Consider the following 20,879-nt stretch of genomic DNA (forward strand, 5'->3'; position numbering starts at 1 on the left):
AGTATAATGCTAAGTGAAATAAGTGAGTCAGAGAAAGACAAATACCATACATTTCACTCATATGTAGAATTTAAGAAACAAAGCAAAGAAGCAAAGGAGTAAGAAAGAGACACAAACCAAGAAACAGACCCCTAGAGAACAAACTGATGGTTACCAGGGAGGAGGTGGGGGTGATGGGTCAAATATATGATGATGATTAAGGAGTGCATTTGTCATGATGAGCACTGGGTGATTAAAATAAAAACTTAAAAAATTTTTTAAATTAACTTCGTTGAATCAAATGTTAATAAATTATATTCTCTTTTCTTAGTTTTTAACCAAAAAACTAGACTTATTATTCTAAATTTTGTCCCTATTTTCAACTAATCAGAAAATAATATAGCTAATTTAGTATTTCATCCTTCTAAAATTTTCTGTGTGCTTAGTGCACACTGGGGAATTAAAGTTGAATACAGGAAATATTCCAGAATCCTTTTTAATTTTAGTCCTTTATGGAAAAAGAATGAAACCCGTACTCAAAAGGTTAAGTAAAATTATAAAAAGTCTAGATACACATGCATTAGAAATGTTCTCAGAGTATAGCTAGTCCTAGCACTCCATAATTCACTCCAAATTTTATAAAGGTATTAAAAATACAGCTTAGAATGTTCAAACATTGCACCTAATTCAAGTCATTTGTGAGGGCTGCTATCACAGCCTTCTATTCACAGAAGACTAAGGACCCATTAGTTTCAACCAAATGCTCCATTAACATAAAAATGAATTTGGCCATAGGAAAGGCTATTAAATTCCACCCAGACTTTTAAGGATGGATTTAGAAATTCCCTTACAACATTAAGTAACAGTGCCCATCGTCAAAGAGGGAGTCATAATTGAATTTCTATATGTCAGAATGGAGACAACTTCCTTATTTCTTTTTTAAAATAAAGAAGTAAAAATGGAACTGTAGTGAAAATCCCAAGAATTATAATTTACCTGAAACTTTAAGGCATCTTTTTATATTCAACAATTCAGATCATATTTCTTTTCTAGCAACACACAATACTGAAGTCATGGATCACAGTTGGCATGCATGTGTTCACTCATCCAAATATTCATTCAAGAATAAGTGCTTGAACACCAAGTGAGTGAAGGCATTACACATTTGGAAAAGTGAGTAGTTCAAGAAGTCTGGATTCTAGAATGTGAGTGGGAGAACAGGAGATGAAGATGAAAAGGTAAAAAAGCATGAGATTTTCTTGTTTTTTGTTTCATATATGGTCATGCTTTCAATTGGGAGTTCTAGGACAATTGATTAGATAAAAGACATGATCCCTTTTTTAGTGCTTAAATGCTGAGCAACAATAACATCTTAGAATGTGTAAATGTAAAATGTGGATATTTGAGGTTCTTCATTAAATATGGGAAAGAGAATTGAACTCGAGATTGAGACTATGTTTTAGATCATAGCTCTGTTATCATGCACTATTGAAGCTTACCTGATCTCTGATTCTTCACTTGTTTTTTATGTGTGTATGTATGTGCATATGTGTGTGTTTTAAAGTTATGAAATGGAGAATGTTTACTGCACTGGAAATTAAGAAGAGCATATGTGATTATATTTCTGTGAGTATCCTGTAGCAACTATGAAGAGCTATAAATGTAAGATTTTGTGGTAAAACAACGATGAAGCAACGTTTTTTTCTATTTTGTATCTGAGTGTGTTTGGTTTATGGTGAGGCTAAAATGTCACAATTTTTTGTTTTACCATCTGATCACCAATGGGAACAATTACCTTCATTGTATATTAGTCTTGAAATCATTACTTTGTGGGGATAAAAAATTATACAATTACCATGTTTAGTCCTACTAATGAGGGGAGAACAGAAAAATTTTTAAAAATAGTGTGTATTCTAGGGGCACCTGTGTGGCTCAATCGGTTAAGAATCTACCTCCAGCTGAGGTCATGATCCCGGTGTCCTGGGATTGAGCCCTGCTCAGGCTCCCTGCTCAGCGGGGAGCCTGCTTCTCCCTCTGCCCCTCCCCTCCATCCCTGCTCATGCTCCCTCTCTCTCAAATAAATAAATAAAATCTTTTTTAAAAATTCAGTGTATATTCCAAATCCATAAAAAATACTGAAACTACAGAGATTTTAAAACTGAAAATACACAGATTCTATCACTGTTAAGAAATGGTCATGTCGGGCGCCTGGGTGGCTCAGTCGTTAAGCGTCTGCCTTCGGCTCAGGTCATGATCCCAGGGTCCTGGGATCGAGTCCCACATCGGGCTCCCTGCTCGGCGGGAAGCCTGCTTCTCCCTCTCCCACTCCCCCTGCTTGCGTTCCTGCTCTCGCTATCTCTCTGTCAAATAAATAAATAAAATCTTTAAAAAAAAAAAAAAAGAAATGGTCATGTCTAATATTTGTCTGTAAATATGTTTCCTAAAATACTTAATTACAATAATATATCATTTATATTATACTGTGTTGATAATAAATTAACTAATTTAAAGTAGAAACAAAGCAATTAATTTATGCATACACTGTGTCATTATTTAGGCCTCTGATTCTTTGTCTAACACGAATTTTTACCGTGGTAAATAATACATCAAAAGATGCAATTATCCAAACAAGGAGAAATGTGCTGTATGAGTGTACCACAAGCTGTTAGTGAATCCAGAGACAAGGAGATTTCAGGAAAAGCAACTGCAGGAAGAAACTAGAAGCAGAAGTAAAAATGTGAACTTCAGATTATGAAATAACAAATATTTTATTCTTTATTTGTGGCTAAATATAGTATTTTTAAAATAGACTCGTGACCGGGAAAAAGTCAATGGAAAGTATAATGCACATCCAAAATGTTTGTTTTCTTAAAGAATATAAGACACTTAAGAGGTATCCTACAGATTCTTATCACTAGATTTGGATCTGTGATAATTTAAATATAAAGAATTTCACGCTCCCCATCAATGCTTACCCATTATTTCCCCAGATCCAGAGCTAGTGACAGCTGCAAAGCTAGCTAATTGTCTCACTATAGTCGAAGCTGGCGCAACAGGCTCAGTCATAATCTGCTCACTAGAAAATCTTATAATTTAATGTTGTCCGAAGCCAACAATTGGAAATATTGAAGAATTTTATAATATGCAGAATGGGACTTTTTCCTAATAATAAAAAGTGAGACTAACAAGGTGGAGTAAAGAAACACCTTCAGCTGATTTTTATTTCAACCTATGAAAAGTGATTGATGTCAATTTTGACCACATGCCAGGAGGAAAAGTAGGATAGTTTAGCTGCAACAAACTCCAACTCCCATTGAAACCACTAAAATATTTATTTGTTGGGAAAGACATGGGGATGAGACAATCTGGAATTCAGGAAGACATCAGGTTAGAAAATGAAATGAGCAATTATACTAAGATAATTGCAACAGTGTCACCATTTCTTTATTCCACCCCCTTTTATACATGCCCACTGCCATGTAACTTTGTCATGCCCTCCTGATCTGATCGTTGGCTTCTTTATGTGACTCTTTAGCCAATGGGATGTTAGTAGACTGAATCGTGCAGAGCTTGAAAAGGAGCCTCCATTCCCATTTTGACACGTTTGCACCTCTGTGATAGCATGAGAACATGCCTAAAACATCCTGTTAGTGGATGAGAGTCTTGAGTTTTGCCAAATAACCTTAGTTTGGGGTAACAGATGTCAACAAGGTTAACCAACAGGGACAAACATGAGTGAGTTCGGCCTAGATCACCAGAGTAACCAAACCAACCCTTTCTGAAGCCTGAAGAACAAACATTTATTCTTCATGCCCTTGAGGTTTTCTGATTGCTCCACAGAAATGCCTAAATGATTAAGCATCTTCAGAGAACCTGTGCTTCTTTCAGACACTAGAGAAATTGGATCTCATAGAAATGGGTATAGACAGAGATGAGGGCCAAAGACTGAGCCCTGTAGTAGTCCAGTATCTACAAGTGAAAAGCAGGAGAACCTCCCCAGGGGTCTAAAGAATGAAGGTATGTTAGGGAGAAATCAGTGGGAAAAGAGGGCATCCAGACAAGCAAGCAAAGAAAATGTTTTAAGGAGAGCTGATATGCAGGATGTGTTCAATGCTGAAGAAAGGAAGAATAATTTGGGAACTGACCTTTAAATCTCACCATGTTTCTACTACTGGTGACCTTAACAGTAATAGATTCAACTGAATGGTGGAAGCAAGGCCCTAATCAAAGCATATTTGAAAAGGTGAGATTAAAAGTGAAGAAGGTGACCAAAGAACATATAGACAACGTTGTGAGAAATTTTTATGAAAGGAGGACCAAAGAAATGGAGCAAAGCCTGAAGGTAAAGCAGCACCACGAGAAGTTTATGTGTTTGTTTTTGTTTATCTAAGAGGAGAACTAATACTATATCCCTTTATGGAAAATAATGAGACATATTTATTAGAAAAGAATTGGTGATACATGGCACAGAAGACAATTGCAGAAAAAAAGTCACAAAGTAAAACAAACCAACAAACAACACTGACAAAAAACTCTACAAGTAGAGGGTTTGTCCTACCAAGGTTCCATCGTGTTCCTAATTTCACACATACATATAGCCATATACCCCAAAGGTGGGAAACCCTGAACTGAGTCAGAATTATCATCCTTTTCAATCTTTAAATTCTAACAAACTTTTGTTCCATGGCCTAAGTCAAAGGATTTTTCATTAACACATAATTAGTAAACAATGGAATTGGTTTACTCTAGCAATATAATTTACTTTTTTTCTAATCGTTCATTCCATTTACATTTATAAACATTTACATCATTACAATATTATTTTTTACATCAAGTAATTAAGATTTCTTAGTAAATATAAGTAATTTTACAATAAAAAGTATTCTAGCATTTCTATGTAGTGATAAATATTTTATATTTCTACTCTAATGTTATTATGCAATCCTCCATAATAATTGAAGGATTGTTGATTTATTCATACTATGATTCCACACACTTCCCCAGAAATGCTTTAGAGAACTTTTGTTGATCCTAAGATTCATTCAAGTATCTAGTAAAATCACATCAATTTAGATTTGTATTTATTTTTCTTAATGCAGTAGTGTTATAACACATTTGCAAAGTGTATTTCAAACAATTTTTTGGTCAACTGGCAAAAAATGTGAACAGAATAATAAAGACTATTTAACAGACATGCTAACATGAAAAAATCAAAATAGATGTAAAGGATTCAAGTCATGTAAATCTTTAGGATTTATTTAAAACTGTGCTGTTATCAACGTCTGTCATATATGTTTATATAGAATGAAGCATATGAGGTAGTGCTGAGTTTCACACTCCAAGTTTTTAACTGGTCATGTACTATGATAAATTTCATTTATCAATTTCAGATGGACATAGAGTCTAAAATGACAACTTGGGGTGCCTGGCTGGCTCAGTGAAAAAAGAGCATGCAACTCTTGATCTCAGGGTCATGAGTTTGAGCCTCAGGTTGGATGTAGAGATTACTAAAAAAAAGAAAATTAATTAGTTAATTTAAAAAAAATTTAGGGGCACTTAAGTGGCTCAGTCAATTAGACATAGGATTCCTGGTTTAGGCTCAGGTCATGATCTCAGGGTCCTGGGATTGAGCTGTGCCTCCACTCAGGCCTCAGCAGGGGGTCTCCTGGAGATTCTCTTCCTCTCCCTCTCCCTCTGCCCCCCTTCTCAAACTCGCTTGCTCTCTCTCAAATAAATAAATTTTTTGAACAAAAAAAAAAATACAAATATAATACAAATTTGAAGTAGACCTCCATGAAAAAATTTAGTTTGTGTGATAAACATACTTCAGTATTTTTGTAATCAATTTCTGGTAAAATGACATACATGGTTTATTAGAAAAATATAAAATTTGAGTTACTGATATTGTTAGCATATTTTCCATTTTAAATAAAATTATATCAGTTTGACTCAAGAGAGCACAATGAAATAATACATGGTCATAATTAAATAATTTTAAAATAATTAAAATGTAATCCAACAGTCTTTCAGACTATTTCTTAAATTAAATTAATAATGTATGCAAAAATTCTCAACAAAGTACTAGCAAGTTGAATCCAACAGTACCACAGTCAAGTGGAATTTATTCCTGGGCTGCAAGTGTGGTTCAATATTCACAAATCAATCAATGTGATACACCGCACTAATGAAAGAAAGGATAAGAACCATATGACCCTCTCAGTAGATGCAGAAAGAGTTGGATTGCAGGATGCATTGACAAAGTACAGCATCCATTCTTGATAAAAGCCTTCAACAAAGTAGGGATAGAGAGAATGTAGCCCGACATCATAAAGGTCATATACAAAAGACCCACAGCCAACATAATCCTCAATGGGAGAAAATTGAGAGCTTTTCTTCTATGGTCAGAAACAAGATAGTGATGTCCATGCTCACCATTGTTGTTTAACATAGTACTGGAGATCCTAGCCTCAACAATCAGACAACCAAAAGAAATAAAAGGCATCCAAATTGGCAAGGAAAAAGTCAAACTTTATCTGTTCACAGATGATATGGTACTCTATGTAGAAAACCCCAAAGACTCCACCAAAAATGCTAGAACTGATACATGAATTCAGTAAAGTCACAGGATACAAAATCAACTTACCGATATATGTTGCATTTCTATACAATAATGAAGCAGCAGAAAGAGAAATCAAGGAACTGATCTTATTTACAATTGCACTAAAAACCATAAGATACCTAGGAACAAACCTAACCAAAAAGGTGAAAGACTTGTACTCCGAAAACTATAGAAAACTCATGAAAGAAATTGAAGATGACACAAAGAAATGGAAAAACATTCTATGCTCATGGATTGGAAGAACAAATATTGTTAAAATGTCCATAGTACCCAAAGCAATCTACACAGTTAATGCAATCCCTTTAAAAATACCACCTGCGTTCCAAAATCTTCACCTTTGGCTCCATTGGGCTGGTTGTCTCTTACTATTGCAGTGGTGACCAACTTCATCCTGTCTTTCTCAGACTCTTAACATCTGGAGGTCTTCCTACTCCTCTCAGCAATTCCACCTAGATCCATAAGCCTGGGCCTTTCTTACAGTCTCGCTCTTCACACCCCCCCCCCCCCCCCCCCCCCCCCCGTCTACCCTCAACTCACCAACATGAGTGCAGATCCAACTCTGCCCCAATGCCCACCTGGCCCCGAAGCACCCAGTTCTAGGGACTCTTCTCTAATGCCTGAGATTTATGGGCCTGAAGAAAATTATGCGTCCCTGCGAATGTCATCTGCTGAGACACCCCACGCAGAGACCATCTCTCCTCTTCCTTCCTCCATGGATCTTCTTGCTCAGGAGAGACCCAACTCCTCCACCAGTCCCAGGATAAAACTACCACCCATTTCTGGAGAGGAGAGAACAGTGAGGAAGGAAGATACGGCCCAGGGCAAGAAACAGAAGATCAGGACCCTGTTCTCTCAGACCTAACTCTATGTCCTCAATGATCAATTTCAGAGACAGAAATACTTCAGTCTCCAGCAGATGCAAGAACTTTCCAACATTCTGAACCTTAGCTATAAGCAGGTGAAGACCTGGTTCCAGAACCAGAGAATGAAATGTAAGAGGTGGCAGAAAAACCATTGGCCAAAGGAGAGCAAGAGTGTGACTCAGAATAGCACAGCAACCGCAGAATACCCAGGCTTCTATTCCTACCACCAGGGATACCTGAGGAACACTTCCAGAAACCTTCCAGTATGGAGCAACCAGACCTGGAATGACCCAAACTGGAGCAACCAGACCAGGAACAGCCAGTCTTGGAGCAACCACTCCTGGAACGGCCAGTCTTGGAGCAACCATTCCTGAACCAGTCAAACCTGGTGCCCCCAAGCCTGGAACAATCAGCTCCAGAACTGTGGAGAGGAATCCCAGTAGCCCCAGATCCAGTTCCAGCAAAATTCCATCAGCGATTTGGAGTCCATCTTAGAAACTTCTGGGGAAAGCCAAAATACAACAACCTGCTAAGTATTTTAGTACCCAGCAAATAATGGATTTGTTCCCAAATTACTCTGTGAACATACAGCCTGAAGATGTGTGATGATGAGTATATTATTTGATCTCAATTTGGGCGGTGGCTGTATTACTTCTCCTAGGCTTTGTCTTTTAGGGTCCCATATATCTCTGCCTCGATATTCTGTTTCCCTTTATTCTTATTGTGTCCATTGAGGGGGTACGATTGGAGTCAAAGAGGTTTCAGTAGCATTGGCTGCTATGGACAACATGATAAAAGGTGTTTCTGGCTATAGATAACTAGATACAATCCTAATGTGGATATCTTTAGACTCTGGAATCTAACCTCAAGAATAGGAAGTGAAGATACAAAGATGTGTGATGAAGGATAATTTGTATTTTCTGAGAGTGTGAGGCTTTTCTTGTTAATAACCTCAATTGTTAATGGTGAAGTGTTAAGCTATAATGTGCTTCATTGATTTCCTCTGTCCCTTGTGATGTTTTACTAGAACTGTTAATTTGTTCATTATTCTAGTATTTGTAGAAAGATGTTTTGTATTTTAATGTATCATGATAATAGTACCAGTTTGGCTGATTGGTGGTTTATAGGTTTAAGTACAATTAAATAAAATACCCACTTTACCCTTAAAAAAAATAAAAAATAAAAATAAATAAAAATACCACCTGCATTTTTCACAGTGCTAGAACACACAATCCTAAAATTTGTATGGAACCACAAAAGACTTTTGAATAGCCACAGCAATTTCTTTCAAGAAAAAGAAAAGCAAACTGGGAGACATCACAATTCTGGACTTCAAGCTATATTATCAAGCTTTGGTCATAAGGACAGTATGGTAGGGGCACAAAAACAGAGACATAGATCAATGACACAGAATAGAAAACCCAGAAATGAACCACAACCATATGGTCCAACTCATCTTCAACAAAGCAGGAAAAAATATCCAATGAAAAAAAAATAGTCTCTTCAACAAATGGTGCTTGGAAAACTGGACAGCAACATGCAGAAGAATGAAACTGGACCATTTTCTTATGTCATACACAAAACTATATTCAAAATGGATGAAAGAACCTAAATGCGAGACAGGAAACAATCAAAACCCTAGAGAACATAGGCAGCAACCTCTTTGACATTAGCCATAGAAACTTCTCACTAGACACGTCTCCTGAGTCAAGGGAAACAAAAGCAAAAATGAACTAGTGGGACTTCATCATGATAAACAACATAGGAAACAATAGGTGTTGGTGAGGATGCAGAGAAAGGAGAAACCATTTACACTGTTGGTGGGAATACAAACTGGTGCAGCCACTCTGGAAAACAGTATGGAAATTCCTCAAAAAGTTAAAAATAGAACTACCTTAAGATCCAGCAATTGCACTACTAGGTTATTTACCCAAAGGATACAAAAATACTGATTTGAAGGGACACAGGCACCCCAATGTTTATAGCAGCATTATCAACAATAGCCAAATTATGGAAAGCGCCCAAGTGTCCATTTAGACTGATGAATAGAGAAAGAAGCAGTGAGAGAGAGAGAGAGAGATAATGGAATATTACTCAGCCATCAAAAAGAATGATATCTTGCCTTTTGCAAAGGCATGGATGGAGCTAGAGTATATTATGTTAAGCGAAATAAGTCAAAGAAAGACAAACACCAGATTATTTTACTCATATGTGGAATTTAAGGCACAAAACAGATGAACATGGGGGAAAAAAGAGAGAGAGAGGCAAACCATGAAACAGACTCTTAGCTATAGAGAACAAACTAAGGGTTGCTGAAGAGGAGGCAGGCAGGGGGATGGTCTACATGGGTGATGGGTATTAAGGAGGGCCCTTGTGATGAGCACTGGGTGTTATATGTAAGTGACAAATCACTAAATTCTACTCCTAAAACTAATATTACACTATATGTTAACTAATTAGAATTTAAATAAAACCTTGAAACAAACAAATAAATAAATATACGTGAAGAAGCAAAAAATTAATAATGTGGAGCCTTTGAAACTACACACAGATAAATCTGCCTTAAAATTAGAAATATAAAGAAACAAAATTTCCAAAAATTAATGAAATGGGAATTCTTATTTACATTATAAGAAGGCTGTGTACTATCCAATATGAATCAAAATATACCATCTATGTTTTCATATGTCAAATTTTTCTCTAACTCATAATGAAAAGAAATTCATATAGATCAATTCTCTCTTCTTACATTAAAAAACTCGTATTTGAAAGATTTCATTTAATAAATTTCTCATCTGAACACATATCATTTTTAATTGCCTTGACTTTATTTCCTATTTCTTCTTCATGGCTACTAAGCTCAAGAAAATCATTTTGCTATTTTTCTCTACCCATAAGCCAAAATTATTTCTAAGCATAAGATTAGTGTTAATGATAAATTTATGTTAAATTAGTCTTTTATTTACATGCTGTCAACATTTTTACCTTTTTAGCAAATTTTTAATTCATAATTTTTACAAATTTTATGTCAGAGACAATAGTTTTTTTATATATACTGTATATAAAACATATATATATACATATATATTTGTCCCATAGGTTGTGAATTTTAAATCTTCATTTTTGTTTGCCTTTTAATATAAGGATGACTTTTAAAAATTCAGCAGCTTTCACATTTTATTTAGTGTAATCTATCAATCTTTTCCTTAGTGACATATTTTCCTTTTGGCTTTTGTAGTTAGAAAGCTTTCCTGTCCCATGAGCTGACAATATTCTGCTGTATTTCTTCATGGACTTTACATTTTCATTTTTAAAATTTAATTACAGTCATCTGAAATTTATGTTGTAGTACCTGTGTTAGGAAATCAACTCAATTCATCATATAAACTCCTACTACTCTGATATAAAACAAGCAAACAAAAGTACAAAAAGACAAATGAGAGACCAATTTTACAAATAAATGTAGGTGGAGAAACCCTAATGAAATTATGATGGAATAGGTATATCTTACACTATGGAAAGATAGTTCAACAAACACTCCTAAATATATGGGGCGCCTGGGTGGCTCAGTCGTTAAGCGTCTGCCTTCGGCTCAGGTCATGATCCCAGAGTCCTGGGATCGAACCCCGCATTGGGCTCCCTGCTCCATGGGAAGCCTGCTTCTCCCTCTCCCACTCCCCCTGCTTGTGTTCCCTCTCTCACTGTGTCTCTCTCTGTCAAATAAATAAATAAAACCTTTAAAAAAAAAAAAAAAACACTCCTAAATATAAAAGATGGGAAAGAAGAAAAGAAATAGCACTCATTATGTTCAGATGATATTTTCAAAATTATCCAAAAGTATACATAGAATATTAACTAAAAGCTTATTAAATGCTTTTTAAAATAATACTAAATATGAGGAATACAAATTTTGAAGTTTTTAGATAGAATCTACCCTTTTGAAGGATCTTTATAAAATGATTCTTTTTTTAAAAAAAAGATTTTATTTATTTATTTGAGAGAGAGCACAAGCAGGGGTGGGGCAGAGGGAGAGGGAGAGAAACAGACTCCCCACTGAGCACAAAGCCTGATGCAGGGCTCGATCCCAGGACTCTGGGATCATGACCTGAGCCAAAGGCAGACACTTAACTGACTGAGCCACTCAGGTGCCCTATAAAATGATTCTTAAAAGTATCTTTTATTTGGCATTTGAAAAGGTGATTGAAATTTATCTAAAATTTACGGAATCCAGATACTGCAGTGGTAGAACACTATACACATGTCCTAGGAAACAATCTTCCTTATGCCTCTCAAGTTTTCCAATACCTCATAAGCAGGTTTACCAGCCCTCTTTTCATTGTCCTGTGAGAATTGAGGCTTTGAGAACCTGAACAATTGCTGATAATCTGGGTATTTGTGTCACTCTATGTAAGTCTTTGTCCCTGACTCAGTAGTTTTGAGTCTTCTGCCAGCATCCATTAAACTGTGCCAGGCTAATTTGTTAACTTTTGAGTTGGGCAAAATCTCAGAACCTTCACAGTTCTTGACAATATGTAGATATTGAACTATAAAGTTTTACAGATGGGTCAGTAGTTTCTGTTACTCCTTCATCACTCAAAGAAAATAATTATATTTATCAAAATGACCAAAACAACAACAATTATATTTATTAAAATGACCAAAACAAAACACACAGTTTGGCACATATTGCCACCTTTGTTTCCAGGCATCATCTTTTCTAGCCACCATATCTGTACAAAGATGTTTTTCATTGCTCCAGGGTCCTTATAATTATCCATAAAGTTCTTTTGAAATTTTGTTTAAGCACTTGCTTAAAGGATTGTATTGATAAAATGAGTATTATAATTAGATTTTGCACAAGACTTTTCATTCTTCCATTGTGCTCTCTCTTCAAGTCAATGGGAATGACTGCCTCATCATGCTCCATTTCTGTTTCTAGCACTGACCTGTTAGCTCAGAGCTGCAACTCCTGAGAGGATTCCTTCTCTTTTGACCCGTGGCACTGGAAGAGCACTGTGCATGTGTGTGCATGTGTAAAAAGTGTCATCTCTTCCTTTGGTTCAAATTGAAAATAGATTATTGCCCATTAGCACTTTGATTCTAGGGAAACTTAGATTAGGGTGCTACTGCATAATTATTGAGCCCAGATAACACTTGGATAATTGTCACTTCTATTTTCTTATTTGAACAACTTTCTAAGAAAGGCAAAACAAATACCTGGATACAGTATTCCTTTTGAGAAGATGGAAATTCAAAGAGTTTACATGTCATCACCAAGCATTATAATATAAACGGATATATAGATATATGACAAATCTATAATGTTGACTATATATTAATATTATGGATTCACTAATATATCAATATTATGCATTTAACATATAATATGCAATATTATATATTGACATAATATTGACAGAGCTAACATTTACTGAATCTTTACATATTAGACACTGCTTCATGAATGTTACATCATTTACTCCCTGGATCTTCAAAACACCTTGTAGGATCAGTATTATATTAATCATTTTACATTATGAAGAACTGAGCCTCACAGCATCTGAGTGATAAAATCAACATTAAATATTAGGTCTTGTAACACCACGTTCAACACTTTAAAAGTTTATCTATTACCCTTTATTTCTCACTAAGAAGAAAGACATGCTATGTTAAAAAATACATCCACATTAAAAAATACATTCATATTAATATGTGATCTTCTGAAAAATAAGAATCTGAAACACATCATAAGATTATATTTAAATTGTATCTACCCTATACAATAGAATATAAAGACGTACTATTTACTAACCTAAAAGAAATTAATTTACCAATGTAAGGAGAAAAAATGTGAAGAATACATTAATTTTCTCTCTTTTTAGGAAAAGAATGGATCCACTTAGGTTGATTAATTATAAAATGCATCTTCAAACTTTCTGTTTTTTCCTCTCCTTGTATTTTCTATCTTATGTTTAGCTATCACTTAAATGAGTCACTCAGCAGGATATACTACGCAGAATTTTAAGATGGACTCCAAGGGCCACCTTTTCACCATGAGTGCAGGTGGAACCTATGGATATGATGAGAAAGTTGCCCTCTTCATTAGCTTACATTATTTGGCATTGGTGGTGGGACAGTCACTCCTGTGATTATGTTATGTTATACAGGAATCTTTACTAGTCAACTGGAGAGGGAGGTAAAGTCAGACAGATGTGTTCCAGCTAAGCTGGAAGAAAGCCACGTCGTGAACTGCCTTTTGTGGGAGGAATGGTAAGGAACCACAGGCAGCCTATAAAAACTGAGCAAAGTCCCTGGTCAATCCCCAGCAAGAAAATATGGATCTCAATCAAATCACTATAAGGAAATAAATTCTACCAGCAACCAGTAAGCTTAGAATAGGAACCTGGTCTTAGGTGGAGCACCTAAGACCACCTAAGTGTTAGCCAATACCTTGACTGCAGCCTTGTGACATCTGAGCTAAAAACCGAGCCAGACGTCTGACCTGTAGAACTCTGAGATTATAATTTGTGATGTACAGGTCTGCTAAATGGTGGCAATATTTATTACACAACATAAATATAAAACCAATATAGATGAGGATGATCATTTTGTGGACAGAATTCCTTTAAATATCCCTATAAGAAATAAATGTTATGACACATCAACATGGAAAGACACGACGAAATACTGCATGAAGCATAACCAGTGAAGACTAGTGCTTGACAGTTAAGAACAGAAGAGCAACTGTCAGAGATCTGCTTGTAAGATAAGAAATAGAGTCTCCAATTGGAAGCAGGGTGAAAGAACCAAAAGTATCGGTAAGTGCCTTCAAAGATGACAGACAACCAAATTATGGTACTTTCAAATGAATATGAGGAAAACTATTTAGAAGATGCGATTGTTTTAACTACAAATTGAAAATATTATCATTAATGTAATAATTAGATAAAAAGAACAATAACTAATGAACATTTAATTACCTGAATAATACTAAAAGCCCCACAAACCATGCCTTGAAGTCAATTTACGTTTCATCATACGAGGAAACATCAACATGTTGTTCCAAGAATATTATTAATTAATATTGTTTCAGATTAGCTTCCTGCATTCCTTTTGTTTTTTTATTATCTATTTCCCATTTACTTCCTGTTATGACTTTGCTTCACCTGTGACCAAATAAAAAACTTTTTGTGTCTTTTTGTGTCTCCCTTTCTCACGGGGGAATTCCATTAATTAAGGTTTTGATAACAACTTCCCACATTCATTAGCGTTAGAAGTTGACTTTTTAAAAATATGATTAAAAGGTATACAAAATTTAAAGAATATTCTAGACAAGATAGCATACTGTATAGATAGAAAAATTATAATTTTATTGGAATATTGAATGCATTTTGTAAACTATGTTTTCTTATGTGGTATGGGAAAAATGACCAAAAATCCATCTTTAAACTGAGAGTTGTGTAATAAGTACTAAAAATAGGATTTTATAACAATTATTTCTCTATATGGAAATATAATTTTATCTTATACAGTATGCATATTCATTGACTCAAAATGATTGATGCTATGTATTATTCCTGTTAAAATATTTGCATTTTATTTTATCTATGTTTATTTTTTTATGATATTAAATTATAACTGTTAAAGAGCATAACTATTTTTTAAGGAAAAACTCATTTCAGATTTAATTTTCTGTGGTATGCAATCATTCTTATAGTCAAATAATAAACATTAATTTATATTTTTCTAACTTACTACATTTTAGTAGGGGGAATCAAGATAAATTCACAAAGTAATTTCTTAACCAAGTTTATAGTATATTTTCTTGTAAGCTATTACTTATAACAAATTATCACAATGTATGGTCTTTGAATTTATAAAACACAAAAAAATCTTTGACTTATAACTGGAATCTTAAATTATCACAGTCTCAAACTTCATTCTAACACCATATCAAAATGATAAATTATAGCAGTTGGCAGAAACAACACATTTAGCAACATATATAAAAGAAGGAAATTCAATGTGAAATGAGATTACATAATAAGTTTAATAATCCTATTTCTGGGGAATAAAACACAATCTTCAACATTATCTTATCTTTTCCACATGAATCAAAAAGATTAAATAGGTCATATATCACTGGTTTTAGCATTTTTCATTTTCATCTTGATTTTCTTGTTATGCTATATGAGCAATTTTGTATTTTTCAAAATGCTTCATAAACTACTTCAGGTAAGTAAAGATTTTAAAGCAAAGAACATATGCATAAAAGGAAAATAATTTTAAATATCATTTATGGCTTTTCTGAAATAAAAAGCCCCAAATTTCACTAAACCTTACTTATTTAAGGTAAATATCAATGAATATCACAAGTTCTAAGTAGTTAAACGTAGCCTACATCTGCCTTTTAAGACATTGACTGGCATTTTAATTCTTGGAAAGTGGGAGATATATTAAATCTTTCCTTAATACTGGAGCACCTGGGTGGCTCAGTCGTTGGCCATCTGCCTTCGGCTCTGGTCATGATCCCAGCATCCTGGGATTGAGCCCCCGCATCGGGCTCCCTGCTCAGCAGGAAGCTTGCTTCTCCCTCTGCCACTCTCCCTGCTTCTGTTTCCTCTCTCACTGTCTGTCTTGCTGTCTCTCTCTTTCTCTGTCAAAATAAATAAATAAAATCTTTAAAAAAAATTTCCTCATTACTGATGAAATTATTAGATATCTATATATCAGTAGAGTTTAACAAGCATGTATTAAGTGCTTTCCATGTTTCAGGAGACATGTTTGTAAAACAAGTAAAGTAGATACCATACCCTTAAGCTACTCATAGCCTATGTGAGCAAAAACACCCAAAACGGTAAGATACAGTATTGTGACAAGGCATGTACATATCTAAGCATGTAGAAAAAGATCATTGAGCATTTTGGGCTCAATCTTGGATTCTATAAATGAGTTTCTATAAATGATTAAGTCCTGCAGAAAGCCTGAAAGAGTAAGAAATGAACAGGCCAAAGACGTGTGTACAGGGTGTTCAGGGAAGAAGAGATAGAGATGTATTTCTATACCTAAGTAGGCTGACTCTATGAAACCTGAAAGGCAAAAGGTTTGAATTTGAGCAAGAGGAAAAATTGTCTTTACAAGTATGACATCTGTTTTTTTAAATGTAATATCTTTCATTTATTCTTAAAAGTATTTAAGGTAATGATCCATTAACTTCTTTTATGAACCTAACTTACCTTTATTGGTAGCAAACTGTTTAATATATTTAATTTTATTACATAAATTTCTCTTGCTACAATTCAACTGTCTTGCCAGAACCATAATTAACTTGATCTTAAATTGTAAGCTCTTCATTAAATTTCATGGTACTGCAGTTTAAATTTTTAAAGTTTAGGAATTGAAAATAACCCCTAAAATTAAAAATCACTAAAGTCATTTGATGTTCCCAAGGATAAACTTCTATTTTTTTAAATTTTTTTTAAGACTTTATTTATTTATTTGACAAAGAGACACAGCAAGAGAGGGAACACAAGCAGGGGGAGTGGGAGAAGGAGAAGCAGGCTTCCTGCTGAGCATTACCCAGGACCCTGGGATCATGACCCGAGCCAAAGGCAGATGCTTAACGACTGAGCCACCCAGGCGCCCCTCAAGGACAAACTTTTAATTGTGACAGCTAAATAGAATAGTAAGTAGTACAAATATTCATTTGTATGTCAAGCAGTTAAAAAGGACAAAGAAATATAGGTCACCCATAATAAATGTAAGAATACATTTCAGCTTTTATGTTTCATATTGTTTTAATATACATTATCAGTAATTTTTATTTTTATAATACTCTTTTGTACTAAACTCTATGTGATCCTACCCATTTAACTATAAATGGAATTATCGTTTATAGTTAGATATAAAATAGGTCTCCAAAATGTATATGGTTTACATTTGCAGGGAATTTATACATATTTTTATGTTAATGTAATTTTTTGTTAAATTCTTGCTTATTAAATTTTTTCATATACTTTTCTAGGGTGGGAAAATCCATGTAAAATGTTTAGCACTGTGATTGGCACAAAGAGATCACTCAGTGAATGAAGTGTTATTAGCCAAATTTCTGTATCTGAATTAAAAGATAAAAATGATTTAACAGTATATTTTCTAAAGGTGAAAACTTTTAACCCTTTTACCTATAAAAAATGATTATGCATCTTTGAAGTAAAATGCAAAAGAACTCTGTTATACGAAACAACTTTTAGCAGAAACTGGAATATATTTTGAATTCTGTTTGGCAGATTTAGAAAAGACCTAAGAGTATTTCTCACTATGAGCTCTCTAGAACACAGATCTTACCAGGTTTATCCTGATCGAATTTTGCAAAATGATTATATTACTATTCAACCTAGTATATGTTAGTGTTTCTCAAATTTACTGTTTCATAGAACAGTATTTTAGTTATTTGTTTTTATTAACATAAAAAATGAAACTAAAGTACTGTAAAAAAAAAAACCTTGGGAAATAGAGACAAGATATTGAGGTGTATGGTAGACGGTAATGAGAAAAGATAAAGATAAATGCAGCTAGATATTAGTGGGAAAATTTTCCACAGAAATTTAACAACTCACAGCTTTGACTTCAAGGAGTTTAAAAGAAAAGTGTTTCCAGTAAATGATTAAGAGCTCTTAACCTCGATCAAAATTTGTGGAACACACCCTCCAGAGTTTTAAAGTAAATGGGCGGAAGTAGGGCAATAGAAGTTTGTAAGAACTGAGTTCTGTGAAGATCAGAGACTGACTTACATTTATCAATTATATATTCTTTATTGGATTTACAATTAGAATTGCAATGCATATTCTAGGAATTCATTCCATGTCTGATTCAGGGTATGTAACTGGGGCCAAGAATTTTATATTTTACATTTTAACAAATTCTCCAGATGATTCTGATGCATGTGGTCCAGTGTTGGCAGATTGAGAAACACAGATAGATACACAAATATTACTAATAAAGAGAGTTCCCATAAATCCTAATACACAAGGACATTGTCTTAGGATACTTTGAAAGATTAAGATGAAAGGTACAGCAAAGGGGATATAGTCAGTGGTATTGTAATAGGGTTGTATGGTGACAGATGGTAGCTACACTTGTGATGAGCATAGCATAACCTATAGATTTTTTGGATCACTATATTGTACACCTAAAACTAACGTAACAGTGTGTGTCAACTATACTTCAAACAAAAGATAACTAGGAAATGATTATATAGAGGAAAATGTAATGAAAATTAATGAGATTCAGATATTAGGATCATCTAAAAAAAACAAAACGTGCAGGTATAAATTTAGAGGAAATGTCCAAATTAGTAGATTAATTTTATTGTAGTAGGAGTAGGGTCCAGAGTTGTAATTTGAGGTAATTATGGAATGATAACTTGGATCCGAAATGTAGGGATGTGGAAAATGAGCTTTGAAATTTCAAACTAAGTTTTCTGGACTTCACAATACGATAGTCCCGCCTTATCCGCAGTTTCGCTTTCCTCCACTTCAGTTACCCAGAATCAACTGTGGTCCGAGAGCAGATCATCCTCCTTCTGACCAATCATCAGAAGGTCAATTGTAGCCTAACTCTACATCAGAGTGCCTACGTCATTCACCTCACTTCATCTCATCACGTAGGCATTTTATCATCTCACATCGTCACAAGAAGGGTGAATACAGAATATTTTGATAGAGACCATGTTCACAAAGTTTCATTACAGTATATTATTATGATTATTCATTTTATTATTATTGTTAATGTCTTATTATGCCTAATATTTTAAAAATTTATTTACTTTTTTTAAGATTTTATTTATTTATTTGAGAGAGGGTGAGAGAGAGAGAGCAAGCATGCACGAGCGGGAGGAGGGGCAGGAGGAAAGGGAGAAGCAGACTCCCCACTGAATAGGAGCCCAATGTGGGGCTCGATCCGGAACTCCGGGATCATGACGTGAACCAAAGGCAGACGCTTAACTGGCTGAGCCACCCAGGCACCCCAGATTTATTTACTTTTTTTTTTTTTTTTTAGAGAGAGTGTGTGAGACAGGGAAGGGCCAGAGGGGGAGGGAGAGAGAGAATCCTCAAGTAGACTCCCCACTGAGCGCAGAGCCCAGCGGAGGTCAGGATTGATCTCACAACCCGAGATCATTACCTGAGCTGAAATCAAGAGTGGGACACTTAATCGACTGTGCCACCCAGATGCCACACTATGCCTAATTTATAAACAAAACTTTATCATAAGTATGTATGTATAAGAGAGAATATAGTATATAGAGAGTTAGGAACTATCCACGATTTCAGGCATCCACTGAAGGGCTTGTAACATATACCTTGTGATTAAGAGGGGACTACTATACACCAGCTGGTCTTGACGGACTCATTGGCCATGGTTAAATAAATAAATACTTGCAGCTGTTCCCTCTGTAAAATGTTACATAGTGTCCCATGGTATGGTAGGACAAATGAAACCCATCCCTACTCTCCCCAACCCCCCAACCAAATATCTCTGGAATCAGTGAATATGTCATGGGACAAGGCAAAAAGAACCTTGCAAATGTAATTAAGTGTAAGGAATTTTACACAGGGAGATCAGACTTGGTTACCCAGGTGGGTCCAATTTAATCACACAGGCCCTTAAAACAAGAACTTTCTCTACTTGAAGTCAGAGATGTGTGGGGGGAAGAAGGTAGTAGAGGTATGCTTCAGAAGGGGAAGTCAGAGAGATTTCGAGTATGAGAAGGATGCAGTGCACCCCTTGCTGGCTCTCAGATGTAGGGCCCAAGTACAAGGAAGATAGAGGCCTTTGGGAGCTGTGGGCACTAGTATCTTCCCAGAGCCTTCTGATAAGAGACCAACCAGCTGACATTTTTATTTCAGCCCTGCGAGACCTTGAACAGAAAAACTAGCGGAGACCACCAGGATTTCTCAGTTCCAGAACTGTGAGTTAATATATTTTTGTTTTAAGATGCTAAATTTGTGTTCATTTGTTAGAATAGCAATAGAAAACTAACACAGGGTAGAAGGTACCATCACAAATCAATGCTTGAAGATGTTCTCTAACATGAATACCAATCTCTCAATACTATATAGATACCTAATACCTTATATTTTAAGTCAGGACCTCCCAAACATATATTTAAATGTCATGAAGATCTACGAATCCATTTCTACAGAAGCAGGAAAGACAGAAATTTAATGTTGTATAAATGTAGAAAACATGGAGAGCTTTGAAAATATTTTTGAGTATTTTTCATGAAACTTGACAGTCGAGTCAGAAAACATGGTAACATCCTAACTCATCTTCCAAGTTACTACATTTTCAGTGTACTTAGTACTTACTGAAAGAATAGACTAACCTAAAATATATTTATACTTTGATGAACAGAGTAC

The 20,879-nt window shown here is 34.9% G+C and overlaps 1 protein-coding gene and 1 pseudogene across 7 annotated transcripts in view; one reads left to right on the forward strand and one right to left on the reverse strand.

Annotated features, from left to right (window-relative positions):
• CSMD3 (CUB and Sushi multiple domains 3) overlaps nt 1–20,879 on the reverse strand; it is a 1,192,082-nt gene that overhangs the window by 987,230 nt on the left and 183,973 nt on the right. The window lies entirely within an intron of this gene.
• Nucleotides 7,137–8,649, forward strand: LOC116639385 (annotated as a pseudogene).

The sequence above is a fragment of the Phoca vitulina genome, unplaced genomic scaffold, assembly GCF_004348235.1.
Source record: "Phoca vitulina isolate PV1807 unplaced genomic scaffold, GSC_HSeal_1.0 scaffold18, whole genome shotgun sequence".
NCBI classification, from domain to species: Eukaryota; Metazoa; Chordata; class Mammalia; order Carnivora; family Phocidae; genus Phoca; species Phoca vitulina.